The 18,718-nt window shown below is 44.9% G+C and overlaps 1 protein-coding gene across 6 annotated transcripts in view; it reads left to right on the plus strand.

The window, feature by feature from the left end:
- LOC147102673 (RNA-directed DNA polymerase from mobile element jockey) overlaps positions 1-18,718 on the plus strand; it is a 132,823-nt gene that overhangs the window by 52,000 nt on the left and 62,105 nt on the right. The window contains exons 1-2 of one of the 6 annotated variants that reach the window (XR_015073050.1): positions 10,626-10,895; positions 10,997-11,397. The exons of 3 other annotated variants lie outside the window; for them this stretch is intronic. The gene's annotated coding sequence lies outside the window, so the exon portion shown is untranslated. Of the gene's footprint in view, positions 1-10,625; positions 11,398-18,718 lie in introns of those variants that run through there. 2 more of the 6 variants (XR_015073049.1, XR_015073051.1) reach the window with 2 other exon arrangements.

Genomic DNA, 18,718 nt, shown 5'->3' on the forward strand with positions numbered 1-18,718 from the left:
TTATTTATTTGTCCCATTACCATCTCCTTTTGCTTTGTACCATCATCCCTTTTGTCTCTTAATCTCTCCTGCCTTCCATCCTATCACAGACCTTCCCTTTTGTTCTTTCCTCCCCTCCCCCCTTTCCCTGCCCCTACACTTGCTTAAAATCTGTTACATCTCCAACATTTTCCAGTTCTGACGAAGGGTCATCGACCTGAAACGTTAACTCTGTTTCTCTCTCCACAGATGCTGCCTGACCTGCTGAGTATTTCCAGCATTTTCTGTTTCTATTTCAGGTTTCCAGCATCCACAGTATTTTGCTTTTGTATTATACTGCAGATACTGGTTTGAGGCCAGCACCTGCTTGGAGAGATGTAGAGACAGTAAACATGAGTTATACTGCTGGCTCTGCATCACACTCCAATCAGGGGAAGTGAAATCTGTGGATGCACCTAAGCATGCAGGCACAGAAATCTGTGAAACCATTTAAGTTCAATGTCAACTTTTATTTTGAACCCCTTTTGCGAACCTGCCCTCATGGTTATACCTTCAGGGAATGGTTTGGAAGGGCCTTTTACAACCATGGACTAGAAAATAAGTTCTCAATGTGGCTTCAAATTGGCCCTGATATACTGTTGGAATGGCAATGCACCAGTGCTTAGTGTGTACACCTTGAAATTCCACTCTGCTCTATTTCAGCATAAGTGTCATTAATTAACAGAAAATGCTGGAATGGAGAGAGTTGATAAGGGTAGTGTAGCTGTTGTTGTGTACATGGACTTTCAAAAGCCGTTTGATAAAGTACCACATAATAGACTTGTTAGCCAGGATTAAAGGGTCAGTTTCTGCGTGGATACGATATTTGCTAAGGGAAAGAAGCAGAGAATGGCGGTAAATGTTTGTTTTTCAGACTGGTGGGAAATGTGAAGTGCTGTCCCCCAGGACGACTTGGACTTGGGTATACAGGGCATAATTTCAAAGTTTGCAGATGACATGAAACTCAGAAATGTAGTAAACAGCAAGGAGGATAGTAACAGACTTCAGGAGGACACAAACTGGTGAAATGGACAGACACATGGCAGATGAAATGTAACGCAGTGAAGTATGAAGTAATACATTTTGGTAGGAAGAATCAGGAGAGGCAATATAAACTAAATGGTACAATTCTAAAGGGGGTGCAGGAACTGAGAGTCCTGGGGTTGTACAGATGTCTTTGAAGGTGGCAGGACAAGCTGAGAAGTCTATTAAAAAGGCATACAGGTTCCTTAGCTTTATAATTAGATATGTAGGGCTCGAATTTCCAAGCCCCGATGAGGCGGGTTTGGAGGCGGGAGTGGTGGGAAAATTGCAGAATCGGGGAGCAGGAACCCATCCCGCCCCCAACCCGCCTCCGTGCCAATGTCCCAGGAGGCGGGCACCCGACCTGTGCTGGGAGCTGCCTCTCCGAGGCGGGAAGGGGATTAGTGCCAATTAACTGCCTGTTAACATGTAGTTAACAGGCAGTTTTTTGCCTAATCCCTATTTTTAGCCCTGAAGTGTGGGCTGTCCGACGGCTCTAAACCACGCCAAGTTAGCGAGGCGGACCGTCGGTCTGCAGGGGTTGGAGGGGTCGAGATGTCCGTTGTGCAGGTGAGTGATGGGTGCATGTGTGCAGAGGTAAGTGTGTGAGGTAAGTGTAAAGTGTTTTAATAGGTTTTACTTACCTTTACTTTCTCCTGCAGGCTTCCTTCCTTCAGTTCTCGGGAGCCCCTCAGCTCACCGGCACAGAAAGCAGAATGGCCGCTGAACTGTCAAAAGCTGCAGCCTCTGCTTTCTGGTCTAGAGAGCTCTCTAACTAAGTCTGAGTAGAAGGACTCAAGTTAGAAGACAAATTGTCAGTGTTTGACAGCTTCACAGAGCTCTCAAACGCTGATTTTTCATCTGTCAAAAGCTCTTGGCAGATGAAATGTCAATCACTGACGTCACCATTAACTAGGTGTCCCTTAATTGGCCTGCTGAGCCCACTGGTTGGGCTTAACAAGGTCAATCAAGGGAAAATAGCGTGGGTTGGCCACAAGTCAATGGAGGCGGGACACAAAAAATTGTAATCCCACCTCCAAAAGCTCCCCATTGACAAAATCGAGCCCATAGAGTACAAAAGCAAGGAAGTTATGCTAAACCTTTTATAAAGCACTGGTTAGGCCCCAGCTGGAGTATTGTGTCCAACTCTGGGCACCACACTTTAGGAAGGATGTGAAGGCCTTAGAGATGGTGCAGAGGAGATTACTAGAATGGTACCAGGGATGAAAATCTTCAGTTACGTGGAGAGACTAGAGAAACTGGGATTGTTCTCCATAGAGGAGAGAAGGTAAAGGGGAGATTTGATAGAGGTGTTTAAAATCATAAAGAATTTTGATAGAGTAAATAAGGAGAAACTGTTTCCAGTGGCAGAAGGGTCGGTAACCAGAGGACGCAGATTTAAGGTAATTGGCAAAAGAACCAGAGGCAACAAGAGGAAAGAGCAGGGGGAGTGGGACTAATTGAATAGCTCTTTCAAAGAGCCGGCACAGGCACGATGGGCCAAATGGCCTCCTTTTGTGCTGTATCATTTAATGGTTCTATGAAAGACTTAGCAGGTCAGGCAACATCTGTGGAGAGAGGAGCAGAGTTAACGTTTCAAGTCGATGACCTTTCGTCAGGGCTACTGTTCTCTATTTGCTGTTTAAGTTTATGGTACCACATCACATTGGCGTGTTAGTTATATTGTTTTACTACCAAGTAATATAAATGGAGTAAAACTGAATTATATTTAAATATTTCCACTGGATATTGCATTAGAGGTTCCTCTTGAAATGATCTCATAGTGAATGTAGAATGCCACACATGCACATTAATAAACTATAACAAATATGACATTTTTTGTATTCCTTGCCTTCTTCGTCTGCATCATTTTGCATTCCTAGATTCTGTCAGTATATGGGGAAGAATTGCTCAGGTTTCTATGTGTAGTGATATTATAAATTGGGTCATGAAGATTTCCTCTGGTCAGTATGCCAGGTGAAATCATTAAATATGTTTAAAAAGTGTATAGGAAACTTTTTTTTATCCGGCACCGACGGGACCGACGTGGTGCCGGTTCATCAAAAATTCCGGATAATCGAAAGCTATAGTGAAAGATACGGAGAGCTGAGAGCTCTGTATAAAGCAACAAACCCTGTTGCTTAGCAACGGGTGCAGAACAATGGCCACAAGTTCCAAGCGTCTCTGTAGCTTAGCAACAGCTGCAGCCACACCCTTGCACAGCAACAGATCGAGGAAGGCAAGTACAATATGAAGTAAAACTTACCTGAACCTACTCCTGAATTTTGCCGGTTAACCGAGATTTCCGGTTATTTAGGTGCCGGTAAATCGAAAGTTTCCTGTATTTACGATGCCATTAAGAATACCAAGACAATTTCCACTACTATTTTGCAACCAGAGTCGTGTTTCCTCCATAGTTTGAAATTGAATGCTGGAAGGTGGGTGAGAATGATTTGGGATTTACTTTTCTTCCTTGTTAGGGAAGTGTCTCTCTTCCATTTAGTGAAAATGTAAACAAGTGAAAACTCCACAGTTGATGAGAGCAGTTAGTTCTCAGCTTGTAAGCTCATTATAAAGCAGAGTGCTGACCAGTGCATATGGGATGTCGGCAACAGTTGGTAGACACATTAGTCTGCGTAGGCTAGCTGAGATATTTCAACAAATGGCCGAAAGACGTCTTCAGTTTTGAGACGTCAGTGTAAATTGACCTTCTTTCCCTTTTAAATATAACTCAGAAGAATATTGCTGACAATAGTTTACTCAAAATGTTTCTGAAGCAATCATGTGTCGTAAGCTATTTAAAATCATTTTTTTTTGCGAACGAGGCGGAAGTATATAGAGAAGGAGCCGAGCACATGTCGGTCTCTGAGGTGAGCTTTGGTCGCTGGTTAGACTTAACGTACATAAGATATTTTCATATAAGTCCGGAAGTGTGGATTAGAAGGATTGAATGACATTACCTTTAGGATCGTGATCTTCTGAGAGTAATGTTGTTTTCAGTGCAATTACCAAGAAACCATTTAATTAGAATTGGCACCTACATTTGCTTTCCAACAACTCACACTTACATAGCACTCCTCACTTACAGGAAGACATCCCAAAGTGCTTTAGAGGGTAAAGGAAAAACAATGAACACCGAGCAGGAGGGAGAAAGATAAAATCAGGAAAGATTGCTATGGGGGTGGGTTGTCGGTAGAGGATGTCCAGTCAAACAGGTGTGTTTTTTATGAGGTTTTTGAAAACCGGGAGGCAGCTGGTGAAGTAGAAGGTTCTGGGCAGCGAGATTCTAGATGCAGGGGTATAGTGGCTGAAACAACAAGCACTAATTACTAAGGCTAGAAATTACCTCCAGAGCACGCCTCCGACCCGCAAAACAATTATGAAAGTACCTCCTTTTTTATTTGTTCACAGGATGTGGGCATTGCTGGCAAGGCCAGCATTTATTGCCCATCCCAAATTGCCCTTGAGAAGGTGGTGGTGAGCCGCCTTCTTGAACCGCTGCAGTCCGTGTGGTGAAGGTGCTCCCACAGTGTTGTTTGGGAGGGAGTTCCAGGATTTTGACCCAGCGACGATGAAGGAACGACGATATATTTCCAAGTCAGGATAGTGTGTGACTTGGAGGGGAACTTGGAGGTGGTGGTGTTCCCATGTGCCTGCTGCCCTTGTCCTTCTAGGTGGAAGAGGTCATGGGTTTGGGAGGTGCTGCCGAAGAAGCCTTGGCGAGTTGCTGCAGTGCATCTTGTAGATGGTACTCACTTCAGCCACGGTGTGCCGGTGGTGGAGGAAGTGAATGTTTAAGGTGGTGGATGGTGTGCCAATCAAGCGGGTTGCTTTGTCCTGAATGGTGTCGAGCTTCTTGAGTGTTGTTGGAGCTGCACTCATCCAGGCAAGTGGAGAGTATTCCATCCCACTCCTGACTTGTGGCTTGTAGATGGTGGAAAGGCTTTGGGGAGTCAGGAGGTGAGACACTCGCCGCAGAATACCTAGCCTCTAACCTGCTCTTGTTGCCACAGTATTTATGTGGCTAGTCCATTTAAGTTTCTCTCAATGGTTACCCCCAGGATATTGATAGTGGGGGATTTGGCGATGGTAATGCCATTGAATGTCAAGGGGCGGTGGTTAGACTCTCACTTGTTGGAGATAGTCATTCCCTGGCACTTGTGTGGCACGAATGTTACTTGCCGCTTATCGGCCCAATCCTGAATGTCGTCTAGGTCTTGTTGCATGTGGGCATGGACTGCTTCATTATATGAGGAGTTGTGAATGGAACAGAACAGTGTGCAATCATCAGCGAACATCCCCACTTCTGACCTTATGATGGAGGGAAGGTCATTGATGAAGCAGCAGAAGATGGTTGGGCCTAGGACACTGCCCTGAGGAACTCCTGCAGCGATGACCTGGGGCTGTGATGATTGACCTCCAACAACCACAGCCATCTTCCTTTGTGCTAGGTATGACTCCTTGGCACCCAGGCTGCTAAAAGCTGCGGTCTCAGGCCTCAAGGCAGAGGGCAGCGAAATGGCCCACGGATTCCAGGGACGCAGGCGAAGCGGAAGCATACCTGGAATTGCTTGGGCCTGCTCCTCCAATCAGTAAGCAGAATTCCATTTCAATCTTTTATGAAGGGAATCCCCTAAAGAGATGCAATGGAATCTAGAAATGTAATAACTATACAAATAACAGTATTGGAATTTTATTCTTAATTACCTTCATTCCACCAACCTCCATAAAAGTTTAATTTTTTGATAATTTTATACATCATTAAACCTGTAATCCAGGTCAATATTTGCATAAACTCATTTAATACAGTGTATGTGCATAATTCTGGAATGGAAAATGTTCCATTTAAGCCTTAGATATCCCGTTATGCTGATGCAAGCAGGCCCTGTGCCTGCTTACATCAACCATAAGTTTTAGATGGGCAATTGCTGGCCAGTCGCAGGGCAAATAGCCCAACTCTGCGCCAGCAATTGCTTTTTTTGTGGCCCCCGCGGATGGCCTGTCATCGAGTACGTTGACAGGCCGCATGCATGCACTTGCAAAATCCCAAACTTGCGGGTCATTTCAATGGGAATACGACGGCGTACTCTGAGAGCCATTATATATTGGATTAAGCACTCAAAATAAAGTAAGTTAGCCATTTTCATCAATTGTGCCAGATATTGTTGAAATAATAGAACATGGGAACATAGGAATTGCAGGCCGAAAAAAGACCAAGATCCATCTAATTCACCTTCTACTATCCTGGTAGCCGCATGATCCCAACACCAATGGAGTTGCTGACTAACCATAGCAATCAATCTCTATCAATTAGGTGACGACAGACTCAGACAGGAGGCAAGGAAACCCCGAGTGATCGAAAGCTTTGTAAAGCATAGGTCCAGAGTCACCTCTTCCTCCCAAGCGTGCTACACATATCATAAGTCATCTCTCAAATTACTCATGTACTGAATTCCAAAATATTATTTTCTGAAGTAAAGGGATCTAATTTGCATTTTGAATTAATCAATACTAATGGCTTCCACAGTCTCCCTAGAGAGGCTGTTCCATGGATTTACAACTTGCTCACTGAAATAATGTTTCCACAGATTCGTTTTGAATTTACCCCCACCCCCCCTCGCACCCCACCCCCGCACCCCTTGAAGCAGAGGGCATGTCCTTGCCCCGTTGAATATCACTTTTGCCCCTTAAGAATGACATTCCATTTCCTGCTTTTTTCCAGTTCTGACGAAAGGTCTTCGACCTGAACTGTTAACTCTATTTCTCTCTCCACGGATGCTGCCTGGCCTGCTGAGTTTTTCCAGCGTTTTCTGTTGTTATTTCGGATTTCCAGCAACCGCAGTATTTTGCTATTGTATTTTTTTTACTGTCTTCCTTGGGTGATTTCCTTTTTAGTCTTAAATATCTGTTTCTATGTGATGAAGCAATGGCCTTAACTAAATCTTCATCCCAATTCATAATTAACTTAATCTTCATCCCAATTCATAATTAACTTTTGGATCTGTTACATTCTTATTTTCTGGTCTTCTTTCAGTTTCTCCTCTCCTTACTTTGGAATTAGTTTCTGGTTGCCTCACTGAAGCATGTGTGAGCCTTATCTTGTCCCCATCCAATGTCCCTGCAGTACATTTCTGCGAGGAATCATTGAATTTCTATCAGGAATAGGTGACTTTTCCCTTTCCCAGCCTGGTGCTATTGAGGTCAGATTGGAATGTTCTCAGCACTGTCTCATCTGAGAGCAAGTAACTCAAGACAAGAAAGAAAGACTTGCATTTATATAGCACCTTTCATGACCACCTGACTTCCCAAATCGCTTTACAGACAATTAAGTACTTTTTAAAAAATGTAAGTCACTATTGTAATGTAGGAAATGCGGCAGCCAATTTGCACACAGCAAGCGCCCACAAACAGCAATGTGATAATGACCAGATAATCTGTTTTTGTTATGTTGATTGAGGAATAAATATTGGCTAGGACACCGGGGATAACTTCCCTGCTCTTCTTCGAAATAGTGCCTTGGGATCTTTTATGTCCACCTGAGAGAGCAGACAGAGCCTCAGTTTAACATCTCATCTAAATGATGGCACCTCCAACAGCGCAGCACTCCCTCAGTACTGCACTGGAGTGTCAGCCTAGATTTTTATGTTCAGGTCTCTGGAGTGTGGACTTGGACCCACAAACGTCTAGACTCAGAGGCAAGGGTGCTACCCACTGAGCCACTGGTATGGTTCAGATATGATTCAGTGTCTCACCAGTTATCCACTGAACCTGGGGTGAAGCATAAATGGCTTTGAAATGTTTAATGTTGACAGGACCTAGGATTTGAAAAAACAGATTTGCCTTTAAACCTTTAATCCCAGTCATAGAATCATAGAAAGTTACAGCATGGAAGGAGGCCATTTTGGCCCATCGTGTCCGCGCCGGCCAACAAAGAGCTATTCAGTCAAATCCCACTTCCCAGCTCTTGGTCCGTAGCCCTGCAGGTTAGAGCATCCCAAGTGCACATCCAAGTACTTTTTAAATGTGGTTAGGGTTCCTGCCTCTACCACCCTTTCAGGCAGAGAGTTCCAGACCCCCACAACCCTCTGGGTGAAGAGATTTCCCCTCAAATCCCCTCTAAACCTTCCCCCAATTACTTTAAATCTGTGCCCCCTGGTTTTTGACCCCTCTGCTAAGGGAAATAGGTCTTTTCTATCTACTTTATCTATGCCCCATATAATTTTATATACCTCAATAAGGTCTCCCCTCAGCCTCCTCTGTTCCAAGAAAAACAGACCCAGCCTATCCAGTCTTTCCTCATAGCTAAGATTCTCTACTCCTGGCAACATCCTTGTAAATTTCCTCCGTACCCTCTCTAGTGCAATCACATCTTTCCTGTAATGTGGTGACCAGAACTGCATGCAGTACTCTAGCTGAGGCCTAACTAGTGTTTTATACAGTTGAAGCATAACCCCCCTGCTCTTGTATTCTATGCCATGGCTAATAAAGGCAAGCATTTCGTATGCCTTCTTAACCACCTTATCTACTTGGCCTGCTACCTTCAGGGATCTGTGGGCATGCACTCCAAGGTCCCTTTGTTCGTCTACACTACTCAGTGTTCTGCCATTTAATGTGTATTCCCTTTCCTTGTTAGCCCTCCCCAAATGCATTACCTCACACTTCTCTGGATTGAATTCCATTTGCCACTGTTCTGCCCACCTGACCAATTTATTGATATCTTCCTGCAGTCTACAGCTTCCTTCTCCAGTATCAACCACACAGCCGATTTTAGTATCATCTGCAAACTTCTTAATCATACCCCCTATATTCAAGTCAAGATCGTTGATATATACCACAAAAAGCAAGGGACCTAGTACTGAGCCCTGCGGAACCCCACTGGAAACAGCCTTCCAGTCACAAAAATACCCATCAACCAATAACCTCTGCTTCCTGTCTCCAAGCCAGTTTTGAATCCAACATAACACTTTGCCCTGGATCCCATGGGCTTTTAACTTCGTGACCAGTCTGCCATGTGGAGCCTTATCAAAAGCCTTGCTAAAGTCCATATACACTACATCAAACGCACTACCCTCATCTACCCTCCTTGTTACCTCCTCAAAAAATTCAATCCGTGCTGACTATCCCTGATTAATCCGTGTCTTTCTAAATGAAGATTTATCCTGTCCTTCAGAATTCTTTCCAATAATTTTCCCACCACCAACTGACTGGCCTGTAATTACTCGGCCTATCCTTTTCACCCTTTTTAAACAAGGGTACCACATTAGCAGTCCTCCAGTCCTCTGGCACCACAACTGAAGCCAGAGAGGATTGAAAAATGATGGTCAGGGCCTCTGCTATTTCCTCTTTTGCTTCGCTTAACAGCCTGGGATACATTTCATCTGGGCCTGGGGATTTATCCACTTTTAAAACTGCTAAACCCCTTAATACTTCCTCTCTCACTATGTTTATTTCATCTAATATTTCACACTCCTCCCTCCCCCCAATAGCAATGTCTGATTCGCCCCTCTCCTTTGTGAAAACAGACGCAAAGTATTCATTAAGAACCCTACCGACGTCTCCTGCCTCCACACACAGATTACCCTCATGATCTCTAATAGGCCCTACCCTTTCTTTAGTTATCCTCTTACTCTTAATATATTTATAAAACATCTTTGGGTTATCCTTGATTTTACTTGCCAAGAATTTTTCATGCTCCCTCTTTGCTTTACTAATTTCATTTTTAATTGCACCCCTGCACTTTCTGTACTCCTCTAAAGATTCTGGAGTATTTAGCCCTCGGTATCTGTCATACGCCTCCCTTTTTTTCTTTATCCTACCCTGTATGTCTCTAGACATCCACGGGGCTCTAGATTTGTTAGTCCCAGCTTTTTTCTTTAAGGGCACATGTTTGGTCTGAACCCTCCAGCTCTCCTCCTTGAATGCCTCCCACTGCTCTGACACTGATTTACCTTCAAGTAGCTGTTTCCAGTCCACTATGGCTAAATCCCCTCTGAGCTTAGCAAAATTTGCTTTTCCCCAATTTGGAATTTTTATTCCTGGTCTATCCTTGTCCTTTTCCATAACTACCTTAAGTCTAACAGAATTGTGGTCACTAGCACCAAAATGCTCCCCCACTGATACACCTTCGACCTGCCCAGTCCTAACTAGATATGCATCCATCTTATTTTAAAAGAAGTAAAAGCAGAGTATTATGATTGTCACTGAATGATATTAAGTGTCACTGTTAATACTTACACTTGTTAAGCACTTAATTAATAAAATCTAATTATTGGCCTTTATGTCTGAAAAACAAATGTTGCTGTTGCGGCACTGCCATTTATTGAGGATAACCCCTTCCAAATGCAAAATCCACTACAGTAATACAACAAAAGCCGTGAACAAGAAAACCTTCACGTTGTTTTACTTAATAGGTAATAAACATTAACCTAAAGAAATGTAAAAAAAATAGCTGTTACATCGAAACATTTGACCAAATTCCGCTCTTTTCAGACTGCTTCTGACGGGCATACTAAACGGTATCAGCACAAATACCTCCATCCCACAACCTGGAACATCACCCGCCCCCCCCCCCCAACACCACCAGCTTAAAGTAGTGCCCACGGCCAACCCCCTCAAGGTGTCTGCTTTCTCATCTTTGCAGGTCGGCGTTTCCTATGCATTAGTCTGCATTAGTCCGGGGTATCAGTTTGTGCTGATGGTTCCAAATCTTATGCAACATGTTTGGTCCCATTAGCCCTGAGCGCGATTGCGATAAATTTGGCCCCTGTGCTCGAAAGTAAACAGTTGAACAGATGAATTGCTGTTTATGTTTAGTTCAGTCACCGGGTGAAGAGGGTCGGTTACTCTCGGCGTGTGTGAGTTTTACTTTGAACTACTAAGCTTGCCACTGTTTCAGTCGCAGTTAGGCGTTTGGTTCTTGTTTAATAAATCAATTGTTTCAATCAATTCCACACAGATATGTTTCAGTGAACTGCAACACTCCAATTAAAGAAACCAACAATTGTTTTCTAATCTTTTTTATATATATTTAACAAAGATGCCATTTAATAATCTAATCTGTCACCGTGGAAAGAGCAGAATTTGGACGAGTCACTTGTGAGACCAAAATCAGGTGTGAATCTTAAATATAAATCCCAGTGAGCTCATTGCCTGATCTTTCAGGCGCCCAATATTCCGTGGGATGCAGCGCCGCCTGTCGAGGGGACGTTGGAGGAGAGACAGTTCTCAAAATCAGTCTTCAAGTTATAAACGATTTAGGTGCGAGTTTAGAAATGAATACGATTCCGGAGAGAGAAATGGTCACAACGCAAAGGGAGCCCTCGCCGGCGGGAGAGGATCAGCACCGATCTTGAGAAGGTATGAGCGCCCCACTGGCCCAGGGGTTCCGTTTAGGAGACAGACTCTTAGATTAATATCAACCGTTTCTCCAGCCGTCGACGATACGCAGTCCAATATTTTCTCGGCTTGATGTCCTTCATGTTTTGATTTTGCAGAATAATAATATTAAATAGAAGCAAAAAACTTTAAAAATTAGTTTTATATGGAATTTAGCATCATTATAATCTAAAGGTTTTGACGAAAGGTCGTCAAAATGAAACGTTAACTCTGTTTCTCTCTCCACAGATTCTGCCTGACCTGAGTATTTCCAGCATTTTCTGTTTTTATTAAAGGTTGTGTACATTGGTTACATGCCTTTCTTATCTCTAGGTTTGACTATTCCAACTCACACCTGGCTGGCCTCACATTTTCTACCCTCCATAAATTTGAGGTGATCCAAAACTCGGCTGCCCCTGTCCTAACTCACGCCAAGTCCCATTCACCCATCACCCTTGTGCTCGCTGACCTACAAATGCAAAATCCACTACAGTAATACAACAAAAGCCGTGAACATGAAAACCTTACGTTGTTTTACTTAATAGGGAATAAACATTAACCTAATGTTAACCTAATCGCTGACCTACATTGGCTCCCAGTTAAGCAACACCTCAATTGTAAAATTCTCATCCTTGTTTTCAAACCCCACCATGGCCTCGCCCCTCCCTATCTCTGTAATTTCCTCCAGCCCCACAATCCTCTGAGATATCTGCGCTCCTCCAATTCTGACTTCTCGAGCATCCCTCATTTTAATTGCCCCACTATTGGTGGCCGTGCCTTCTGTTGCCTAGGCCCGAAGCTCTGGAACTCCCTCCCTAAACCTCTCCGCCTCGCTACCTCTCTTTCCTCCTTTAACACACTCCTTAAAACCTACCTCGTTGACCAAGCTTTTGGTCATCTGCCCTAACATCTCCTTATGCGGTTCGGAAACGGTCCTGTGAGGCGCCATGGGATGTTTTACTACGTTAAAGGTGCTATATAAATACAAGTTGTTGGTGGTGGTGGTGGTGACCGATAACTCTGATTCTTATTATTGGAAATAAATCTATCAGATGTAAGAAGGGGATCTGAGAATTCTTATAAGGATCAGTGGCTATCACATAGAATTTACAGGACAGAAACAGGCCATTCAGCCCAACAAGTCTATGCCAGTGTTTATGCTGCATATGAGTCTCCTCCCACCCCTCTTCATCTAACCTTATCAGCATAACCTATTTTACTTTCTACCCCATGTCTTTATGTAGCTTCCTCTTAAATGCCTCTATGCCTCTATGCTATTTGCTTCAACCACACATTGTGGTAGTGAGTTCCACATTCTAACCACTCTCTGAGTAAAGATGTTTCTCCTGAATTCCCTATTGGATTGGTTAGTGACTATCTTATATTTACAGCTATTAGTTTTGGTCTCCCCACAAGTGGAAACATCTTCTCTACGTCTATGCTCTCAAACCCTTTCATAATCTTAAAGATCTCTATTAGGTCACCCTCTTGATTGACTGGAAGTTATAATGTTAAACCAATGAGCTTGTCGCAGTCCTAAATAGTAGGCATTAAATCTAATTCACCTGCTAATTGTGCATTAATGTAAGAAGTCACACAACACCAGGTTATAGTCCAACAGTTTTATTTGAAATCACAAGCTTTCGGAGCGCTGCTCCTTCGTCAGGTGAAGTGGAGAGATGCCTATAGACACAGATTATATAGTCAGAGATTAATGCCAGATGATTACAGGTAATCTTTCTAACTGCCATTTATCACACCTCAGCAGAGAGATAATCACAGCAATCAAAGGTGTGAATGGTGTCCAAACAGGTCAGTCAGGACAAACACGGGATACAACCAACAGAGTACCCTTCGTCGTCCAGTACTTCCCCGGAGCGGAGAAACTACACCATGTTCTTCGCAGCCTTCAACATGTCATCGATGACAATGAATACCTCGCTAAGGCCATCCCCACACCTCCACAACTCGCCTTCAAACAGCCACCTAACCTCAAATGGACCATCGTTCACAGCAAATTACCCAGCTTTCAGGAGAACAGCGACCACGACACCACACAACCCTGCCACAGCAACCTCTGCAAGACATGCCAGATCATCAACACAGATACCATCATCACACATGAGGACACCACCCACCAGGTACATGGTACATACTCATGTGACTCGGCCAACGTTGTCTACCTCATACGTTGCAGGAAAGGATGCCCCGGAGCATGGTACATCGGCGAGTCCATGCAGACACTGCAACAATGGATGAACGGACACCGCACAACAATCGCCAGGCAGGGGTGTTCCCTCCCAGTCGGGGAACACTTCAGCAGTCAAGGACATTCAGCCTCCGATCTTTGGGTAAGCATTCTCCAAGGCGGCCTTCGAGACACACGACAACGCAAAATCGTAGAGCAGAAACTGATAGCCAAATTCCGCACTCATGAGGACGGCCTCAACTGGGATCTTGGGTTCATGTCACGCTATATGTAACCTCACCTGACATCGGGTCATCCAGACTCGAGTCGTCGTTGGCTTGTTCTCTCTACACAGATGCGGCCGGACCTGCTGTGATTTCCAACAAAGAAAATGTTTTTTGTCTGTTTTTTGTTTTTCATACAGACCCCAGCATCTGCAACATTTGACCCCTTGTGACCCCACCTCATTGTTCTTTGATGTAATGTTTTCCTGACTGACCTGTTTGGACACCATTCACACCTTTGATTGCTGTGATTATCTCTCTGCCGAGGTGTGACAAAGGGCAGTTAGAAAGATTACCTGTAATCATCTGGCATTATTCTCTGACTATATAATCTGTGTCTATAGGCATCTCTCCACTTCACCTGATGAAGGAGCAGCGCTCCAAAAGCTTGTGATTTCAAATAAAACTGTTGGACTATAACCTGGTGTTGTGTGACTTCTTACATTTGTCCACCCCAGTCCAACACTGGCATCTCCACACCATAATTGTGCATTGATTCACAGAAAATTCGTATATTTTTACACACACTCTTAAGTGTGATCGTGAGAGTAAACACTTGGAATGCATGTTAGTAGAATTAATTCCCCCCATTGGTTGTTGGCATTAAAACCCCAGCAGAAGTGAGCAGAGTTCCAGTGGTGAACACAGTGAGAGATATTGACTATAGAACCAGTCCTTTGATGGACTCTGTAGCTTGAGTGTCATGTCAATTCCGGCAGACGAGGCAGACAGAGCTTCAAAGCCACAGTGAACAGGCTTTCAGAACTTGGTACTAATCAGTGAAGCGTGATTATCATTGCTGCACCCTACCTTGACCTCAGTAAGGAACAATGTGAAGAGAGACTCCACAGGGTCACGTTCTGATGCTTGTGTCAGCTGCTGGAACACAACCCACATCCAAGGAGCAAGATTGGGTCAAACTCTTAGTGGAGGTAAAGGTGGCCATGACACTCAACTTCTCTGCTACTGGGTGCTTCCAGCTACCATGAGGAGTTATCACTTGGATTAGCCAATATGCAGTTTGTTGCTGCATCACTGAGGTAGCAGGTGCCTTCTATGCCCATGCAGCCACATACAGGAAACTCTCGTTTATACGGCACCTAAATATCCGGAATTCTCTAATAACCGGCAAAATTCATACTCCGAAAACAACACCTCAATAACCGGAAATGTTGCCGAGTCCGAGTCTCCCGCGGTGGCCGAGTTACCCAGTGGGGGTAGTTCTCCAAACTGCCACTACTCGGCTTCTTGGCGCTGTCGGAAGTCTCTTCCAATCCACATTTAACATAACATTCTGTAGGTGAGTACCCAATTATACTGCACATTTCTTGATTTTTTAAATTTTTGTTTGTTAAAAATAGCCTCGGTATATATACCTCTCCGTTATCCGGAATTTTTAATCAACCGGCACCATCCCGGTCCCGTCGATGCTGGATACGAAAGCGTTTCCTGTACATCAATTACAAAAGAGAGGCAACCCAGTCTTTCCAGTCATATTACAATGCCTGAGTATAAGGCTTTATTGATTAAGCTCATATCTCATTCATGCACCTCCAGGCAGGACCCTCTCCTTTATCAACAGAAACAGTTAATGCTTTCTCAACATTCAAATGATATACGACCACCAGCAAAACATTATGCAACTTAATGCTCTTTTTTCTGGAGTGTGCTCCCTATGTACATACCTTGACAAAATCGAGGGCTCGAATTTCTAAGCCCCGTGGAGGCGGGATTGGAGGCGGGAGTGGTGGGAAAATTGCAGAATCGGGGGGCAGGAACCCATCCCGCCCCCAACCCGCCTCCGTGCCAATGTCCCAGGAGGCGGGTATCCGACCTGTGCTGGGAGCCGCCTCCCCGAGGCGGGAAGGGGATTAGTGCCAATTAACTGCCTGTTAACAGGTAGTTAACAGGCAATTTTTTGTCTAATCCCCATTTTTAGCCCTGAAGTGTGGGCTTCCCGACGGCTCCGAACCACGCCAAGTTAACAAGGCGGACCGTTGGTCTGAAGGGGTTGGAGGGGTTGAGATGTCCGTTGTGCAGGTGAATGATGGGTGCATGTGTGCAGAGGTAAGTGTGTGAGGTAAGTGTAAAGTGTTTTAATAAGTTTTACTTACCTTTACTTTCTCCTGCAGGCTTCCTTCCTTCAGTCCTCAGGAGTCCCTCAGTTCATCGGCACAGAAAGCAGAATGGCCACTGAAAGGTCAAAATCTGCAGCATTCTGCTTTCTGGTCTGGAGAGATCTCTAACTGAGTCTGAGTAGAAGGACTCAAGTTAGAAGACAGATTGTCAGTGTTTGACAGCTTCACAGAGCTGTCAAACGCTGATTTTTCATCTGTCAAAAGCTCTTGACAGATGAAATGTCAATCACTGACGTCATCAGTAACCAGGTGTCCCTTAATTGGCCCGGTAAGCCCGCTGGGCGGGCTTAAGAAGGTCAATCAAGGGAAAATAGTGTGGGTTGGCCACAAGTCGATGGAGGCGGGACTACAACCCAAAAAGTGGGAGTCCCACCTCCATCACATCCCCATTGACAAAATCCAGTTAACTCTGTTTCTCTCTCCACGGATGTTGCCTGGCCTGCTGAGTTTTTCCAGTGTTTTCTGTTGTTATTCCGCCTACTTTCACCTTTTACTCAGGCGGGACAGGGGACAGGCAGCCAACCCGCTGCCAGGAGGCGGGTTGGCATTTTAAGTATGATAGTGAGGCCTGAAGCTTCTGATTTAACCTGCTGTGCAGGTTTTACTGCAGGTGGCCGGGGATCCCGAGGCTTGGGATTCCCGGTCGCTGCAACGAGGCGAGCACAGCCTCGGGGAACAATCCTTGTGGGCCAGGAGGAGCAGGAGTGCTTCCTCCCGGCACCCCAAGCTCACCCACCAGCAGGCCGTCCCTCCCCAGGGTCAGGGATCGGACCCCCTGGGGATCAAACTCCCCCGGGTTGGGGATCAGACCCCACCGGGATTGCCCCACTGCAGTTGGGGATCAGAACATTCCCGGGATCGAGAATCAGTCCCGGATTCAGGGATGAGACCCCCCCCCCCCCGGGCTTACCCCCCTCCGGCATGGAACACCCCGCCCCCCAGGGCTTGGACTCCCACACCGGATTGGAACCCGCCCCCTGCCCCCACCCCCGCCAGGGCTCGGACCCCCCCTCCGGATTGGAACCCGCCCCCCGCCCCCGCCAGGGCTTGGACCCCCCCCCCCCTCCGGATTGGAACCCGCCCCCCAGGGCTTGGACCCCCGCCCCCCCCCCTCCGGATTGGAAACCTCCCGCCCCCCAGGGCTTGGACCCCCCCCCAGAGCTTGGACCCCCCCAGGGCTTGGAACCCCCCTCCGGATTGGAAACCTCCCACCCCACCCCAGGGCTTGGACCCCCCCATCGGATCCCCCCGCCCCCACCACCTCAGCTGGACCCAGCACCTACCTGGCCCTGTGGTGTCCAGCCTCTGTTCCCCACCCGACTGGAAGCCAGCCCCTTATGTCACATGCACGCTGCGGTGTTAAAATGCCACAGCGTGCCGGGAAACCCTGAACTCCAGGTTTCCTGCCGTCTACCGGGACCCCCCACACTGTGCGGGTGGGAAACAGGAAAATCCCGGCCATCGATTTAAGAAAAGTTTGAATAAACAAGTGAAAATGCAATCCACGTTAAAATGGACATTGCACTGATTGACTGCGTTGCACGTTACATTGTCAGTTGTTTTTTGGGACCTTTATGCAATTAATATTCCACCAGTATCATATTCTAAGCATTTAACATTCATGTGCTAATGTTCTATGAAGGTAATAGCACAGAAGTCATGATGTAATTGCTAAGCACCACATAGAATGACAATCCAGTATAACATGGTTATGCAATGATTTCCTAACCAGGAAATATCTCGAAGAAGACAGCATCTTTTTTTCCTTAAAACAAATGAACACCTATGTTACCTTAATTGATTTATTTTATATTACTCTGTAGGAGGGGACTACAAGCAGCAGCGATCATGCTTTTTTGTAACACATGGAAAAACTGAGTGCAATATTTGCAGTTTTACCGTCAAAATGCAGACCACAATTCAACTTGTACTTTCAAGCAAACTAAATGTAAATGAATTAAGTGTTAATTGTCTTTTCTTCCCTGGAATTATCAATAAATGGTGGGTTTTATATAATTCAGGATGTTACTTCAATGTTAATGTAATCTAATCTCTGTGCTAATTTTGAAACGTGTATGACCCTTTCATGGGTTATCCTTTCACAGCTTTTTTACGATGGCAATGTCGTAATCATTGACTCAATATCGTACAGCAAATTATCAGATTACTTGTTTGTAGCTGACAGCGCTGGTTTTATAACGAGACTAGTACTGATGAAGAGAGTAGTTATTCTGACCTGTATGTTGTAACAGATGGAAAATGTGATAATATTTCAATTTAAGCCTTACTGAAATTTCAGGCCAAGTAAAATAAAAACGATGTGTGGAAGACTAAACTTCAATTTACATGGTTAGTTTGACATTTTATTATTAGAAAAAAAGACATGGCATTACTGTATTTACAATGGCTATCAGACAGGAGATATTTGAGTCCCAGGAGCTTCCTATTTTTGCACCAATTGCAAAGTAAAGCACCAGTGCCATTTACTGTCATTTTTATATGTCAGTATACACTTTAAACCAATTGAGTGTCCTGGGCATAAGTGTGACCAAGGGGGTAGGGGTTTGATTGCGGAGTCATATACCCGCCACCCCAACATCCACATTTTTAGACATGGGTTATATTCTGCCTCTTCGAATCCTGGAGTTTCCCCTAATGCTCTCTACCCCAGTTCTTTATATACAGTTATACCT

This window comes from Somniosus microcephalus, chromosome 21 (assembly GCF_052327205.1).
Source record: "Somniosus microcephalus isolate GS21.2 chromosome 21, FLI_Smic_1.0, whole genome shotgun sequence".
Classification (NCBI taxonomy): Eukaryota; Metazoa; Chordata; class Chondrichthyes; order Squaliformes; family Somniosidae; genus Somniosus; species Somniosus microcephalus.